This window comes from Triticum dicoccoides, chromosome 5A (genome assembly GCF_002162155.2).
Source record: "Triticum dicoccoides isolate Atlit2015 ecotype Zavitan chromosome 5A, WEW_v2.0, whole genome shotgun sequence".
NCBI lineage: Eukaryota > Viridiplantae > Streptophyta > Magnoliopsida > Poales > Poaceae > Triticum > Triticum dicoccoides.
The window spans coordinates 81224453-81229993 of NC_041388.1; the positions used below are offsets into that span (position 1 = coordinate 81224453).

The 5541-nt window shown below is 46.6% G+C and overlaps 1 long non-coding RNA gene across 2 annotated transcripts; it reads right to left on the minus strand.

Annotated features, from left to right (window-relative positions):
* Positions 1–3758: 3758 nt before the first annotated feature.
* On the minus strand, positions 3759–5023 carry LOC119297028. Of its 2 annotated transcripts, XR_005145490.1 has the most exons (5): positions 4697–5023; positions 4547–4608; positions 4392–4462; positions 4167–4220; positions 3759–3994 (listed from the first exon to the last, which is right to left on the minus strand). It is a non-coding gene; the product is annotated as an uncharacterized LOC119297028 (long non-coding RNA). The 2 variants fall into 2 exon arrangements; XR_005145489.1 differs by having other exon boundaries at positions 4392–4608.
* Between the last annotated feature and the right edge of the window lie 518 nt (positions 5024–5541).

The window sequence follows — 5541 nt, forward strand, 5'->3', positions numbered from 1 at the left end:
CGGATGCGCCTCCGTGTAGCTCGTCGCTGGCGTCGTTCCGGCGACCTTTTGGTCTTTTGCTCGCGCCCATCTTGTTCGCGCGTGCACGTAGGCCTCGCCCCGCTCTCTGGATAGCCCGAACTCGCGCCGTACCACCGCTGTCGTTGCTCGCCCGAAGCACATCGCCGCCGGCGAGCTCGAAGCACTCGCCCCCGTCCGTTCCAGCCACCACTGTTCGATGCGCGACGCCGAGCCGTGTCGAACACGCCCAGCCACAACCTCGCAGACCCCCTGTGCGCGAAATTTGCGCCCCTCCCGAGCCGTGTCGCCGCGTTTGGCTCGCCGGAGTCAACTCCAGCGCGTCTCCGGCCGGTGTCCGACGTGGCGTCCACGTGGCACCACCTAGGCCACTGACTGGTGGGCCAGGGCCCCCCTTGACCTGTTGACTTGGGTCAACACTGACGTGGCCCTCCAATGCCATTGACATGTGGGCCATGCGCTAATTAAACAGGTTTTATAAATAAACAAAATGCTAATTAATCTGTTAATTAGTTTAATGACTAATTAGTCGCTGACTAATGGGGCCCACACCCCTAACTGCTACTGTTAGTCAAGTTAATCCACTGTTAACCCACAGAGGTTGACATGTGGATCCCGGTGGCCCCACTGGTCAGATTTGACCTGGTCAGTGCGGTTGTTGAGTGCCAACGTCACACCTATGTCATACTGATGTCATATTTCCTTTTCTGTTAATTTGAATAATTCCAGATAATGCTTTAAACTTTAGAAATTCATAGTAATTAAACCGTAGCTCGGATGAAAATGTTTTCTATATGAAAGTTGCTCAGAAAAATCCAACGAATCCGAATATGCGGTCCGTTCATCTGTCACATGCCCCTAGCATGCTGAACATGGAACCGTCCCCTCTCTTTCATCTGTCCGGAATCCGCCTAACGCCGGGAATTCATCCTTGGATGTTTATCCCCTCCGTCTGCAACGTGTAGTACTACGTTAGGGCAACCCTAGCTCTGCCCGTCGTCATGTTGTGCCTTGTGATGCATTGTTTGCTCTGTATTTACTGTTTTTTCCACCTCTTCTCTCCGATAGACCCCGAGACCGATGATGTCGCTGTGATCGACTACGTCACCGACGACCCCTCCTTCTTGTCTGAGCAACCAGGCAAGCAAACCCCCTTTGAGCATTCCAATATTGCCCATTTCTTTCCCTCTCATGCTTGCATTAGAACTGCTACTGCTTTCTGTATGATCCTACTCTGATGCATAGCCTGTTGTTGTTACCTGCTTTCATACCTTACCTGCTTATCCTAAACTGCTTAGTATAGGTTGGTTAGTGATCCATCAGTGGCCCCCACCTTGTCCTTGTTGCCCCTGCTTCATCATTGAAGACCTGATCAACGGGATCGAAGACCAGGCCCCGACACCGCACATCACCCCCCTAGTTGTACGACTCTACAGAGTTACCATCGAGTGCCGAGGGTGGAACCTCTCACACCACTCCTGATGAGATCTCTATAGTGTAGCTAACTGGTCGAGGTCATCGAGGGTGATTTCCTCCTTAACCACTCCCGTTACGGCTCTGTCGTGCAACCCCTCAAGTGTGAACCTCGACGGTGGATCCTCTTATGTTCACCTTGATGATAACATCGAGTGGAATTCTCCGGGGGTGATTCCTCGGGTTTTCCCTTTGGTGTTAGACACACAGTTACTATGGTTACTATGACTTTACACTGAGCCATGTTACTAAAGACGAGTCATCCCCGAGGGGTACCCGCGCGAGCTTAATAGCGAGTGATGTGGAGTCGGGCGGACCTGGAAGGTGCCCGCGAGATACTTACGAGGCATGGTCGGGCATTCTTAGCCCTTGTCGCAAGTACTCGAGATGGGGCGACGGGGTCACATCGATCGTGAGTCTCTACTCCTTACCGTGTGTTCCTAATCCACTATGATTTGGATATTTGATCCGAGGGGCCTCTGGCCTGATAGCACTAACCATCACGTGGGCATAGTATGGGCGTTCTGCGTCCTATACATCAGCCGAAGCTTAATAGACGTTAGCGACTGAGCGGCGCGCGCCGGGTTGGACTGCGTAAGCTCCTGCCTTGTTGAAGGAGGTAGCTAGGTCTGCTCACCGGCCGCGTACGCAACGTGCAGGAGTTCCCGGGGAGATGGCCCTTGACCCCTGGGGGCATAGGTTTAGTCCGGCGTGCTGGCCTCTGTATTAAGCCTAGGTCGGGTTGCGGCGTATTGTTTGGCCGAGGCCGGGCATGACCCAGGAAAGTGTGTCCAACCGGAGTTAATCGAGCGTGGTGGGTAAGTTGGTGCACCCCTGCAGGGAAGAAAACATCTATCGATAGCCTGTCCTACGGTAACAGACACTTGGAGTTGTATCTCGATCGATACAACTAGAACTGGATACTTGTGATGAGAAATGGATGGATATGAGAATTGGATTGTGATGATAACTGGATAGTATGGCTCTGGGATTGCTTTCTCGCAAGGAGTCGAGAAAGGATCTTTGGCCGAGGTTGATAACACTTCTACTACTCTACTCCCTCCTGTTGCTACAAGATGGTGGTTTCCAGAAGATGCTAGTCTTCGATAGGCTAGGCTTTTCCCTTCCCTTCTGGCATTCTGCAGTTTAGTCCACAGATACAACCCATTCCTTTGATACAGATGCATACTTAGTTTAGATCTGATGTAAGTCTTGCGAGTACTTTGGATGAGTACTCACGGTTGCTTTACTACTTCTTTTTCCCCCATACCTGATTGTTGCGACCAGATGACGAATCCCAGGAGACAAACGACGCCACTGATAACTGCTACTACCCGGAGGATGCCTACTACTACGTGAAGACCGCAGACGACTAGGAGTAGTTGGGAGGCTCCCAGGCAGGAGGCCTTGCCTTTTCGATCGTTGTTGATTTTGTGCTAGCCTTCTTAAGGCAATCTTGTTTAACTCATGTCTATACTCAGATATTGTTGTTTCTGCTGACTCTTGTGTATTCGAGCTTATGTATTCGAGCCTTCGAGGCCCCTGGCTTGTAATAGAAAGCTTGTATTATTTTAATTTGTGTCTAGAGTTGTGTTGTGATATCTTCCCGTGAGTCATTGATCTTGATCGTACACATTTGCGTGTATGATTAGTGTACGATTGAATCGAGGGCGTCACACAGACGTTCATAACATCTGAAGTTGCTCCTGCAGCGGGCTTTGCACCTAGCGGTGCCTCTAGAACGTAATTTTTCTGTGCAGCAATGAGGATAATCCTCAAGTTACGGACCCAGTCCGTGTAGTTGCTACCATCATCTTTCAACTTAGTTTTCTCTACACTACTAGGAAAATGATTTTTTACGACGGGGTATGTGGTTGTTAAAAGTTAGAATGTGGTCGTTGAAAGTCATTAACGACCACAACTTTGTGGTCGTAATAGGCTCCGTCGTTAAAAGTATAACGACCATATACTTTTTCCCATTGTTATTTTGTAACAACAAGAGAGTGTGTTGTCGTTAATTTTGAGAGAATAACGACCACAGTTTGTGTATTAGCGACCACTTTTCTCATTGCTAAAATTGTTTTGATTGATGCTAAATGTTACTCCCTCTGTCCCAAAATGTAAGACGTTTTTTTACCACTTTAGCTTTTCTCTCAACTTTTAAAGATTAGCGACCACACCAATTAGGCAATTAAAGAATCTGAACAACCAAAGTATCATAGTCCTGATTTTATTGATCAAAACCATATATATTGAACATGATCCTCACATACATTTCTGGAGATAAAGTACCATTCAGAAATTATGAACCCCAAAACTCTCTAGATAACCATTGTAGTTGTTCATCTCTAACAAGAAATCATGCAACAACTAGAGAAGAGATTTTCTTTTCATAATCTTCGGCCATGACACACCATCATCAGTCCTTGTACTTAAGTGCATATCATTCTTCACCAATTACTATAGCACCTCTTGATGCTTGTATTACGGTGGACCATCAGTTCTACAAAAACATAATTGATTTGTAAGTCAGATATATTTACCTCTTAGGGATTCTGCCAAATTAAATCAAAAGAGGAAATTGTACACAAAAGTGTGTTAGTTATAAGTAGTATATATTATGTACACCTAATATATTTTCAGAGATTGATGCTCAATAATCAAGCGATGCTTACATCGACCCATCTCCAGAAATTGGAGTCAATAGGCCATCCATGGAAGAGGTCATTCTGCAATCATCAGACACATTAAATATTCTTTTTAGTTGAGAAGACAAGACAAAATTTTCAATCGTGTACACGATAATAAGAACTTAGGTAGACAAACCCACGGTCCTTCCTTTCAGATCTTTCAAGTAGAGAAAATGAAAATATGTGTTGATCACAAGTGTAGGCACTTACCTGGATCATGTGCAACACCCATCTCCAAGAATCCCTTGAGAAGACTGGTATCATCTATCACCTGTACGACCCTGCATCCATGTTTGCATCTACACTTTCAAAATGAAAAAATGCAAACAAAAATGGTGCAGTGAAGAATACAATTAGTTAATCACATGTTGCACGGCTGCTTGTGGACGTCCCAGCAATGCTCACGCCTAGATCTGTTAGATCTGTTCTGTTCATGGCATGACAAAGACGACCAGTCAAATTCAGAATCTGCTATAACATGTTGTACTGTGCATCATCATCGACATCATGCTTACTTGTGCATCTCGCCGCCGTTTTTCCTGGAGGTGACGTTGACATCGGCGCAGGCCCTTTGGTCGTGTAAAGCGCGGCTACGAGATCTCCAAACTGTGCCTCCTCATGGTGTCCGCGGCTGCCACCACCGAGATATCATCGCGTGGCCCGCTCCCATGAGGAACGCTGGGGAGGATGTCCACGGGAACTGGAATCTGGCCGACATCCCCTGCAGCCCGCCCGAAATCCGGCGCTGCACGCAAGATCTGGAGGGAGGTGGGAGAGCGGAAGGGAGAGGAGGACGAGGCGGCGGCTGGAAGAAAGAGAGGCGGCAGGGAGAGCTCTCGAGGGAAATCAGCGCATGCGAAGGCTATCTAGATTTGATTGGTAATTATCTTCCTCTTTTATCGTTTGTTTTATCAGATAAGGACATAAATTACTCTAAGCATAACAAAACTAACGACGGGCAGACCTACTCTTGTTAGGGAGGTTTCGTAGAGTTAGTTTGGAGGAATTCCTAGTTTGGACGTGGGACTAGCACACCGTACTAATAACAACCGAGGATTGTTAGTTGTTGGTCGTTATTGGCCTAATATCTACTAGTGCTAGGAGCGCATTAAAATTTAAAGGAACAGTAGTACGGGCCATTTATCTACAACAATATAGACATGCAAAATACTATCAGGTACTAAGTTAATGATAAATTAAAGTTCAATTAATCATATTACTTAAGAACTATCACTTAGATAGACATCCCTCTAGTCATCTAAATGATCATGTGATCCATATCAACTAAACCATGTCCGATCATCACGTGAGATGGAGAGGTTTTTAATGGTGAACATCACCATGTTGATCATATCTACTA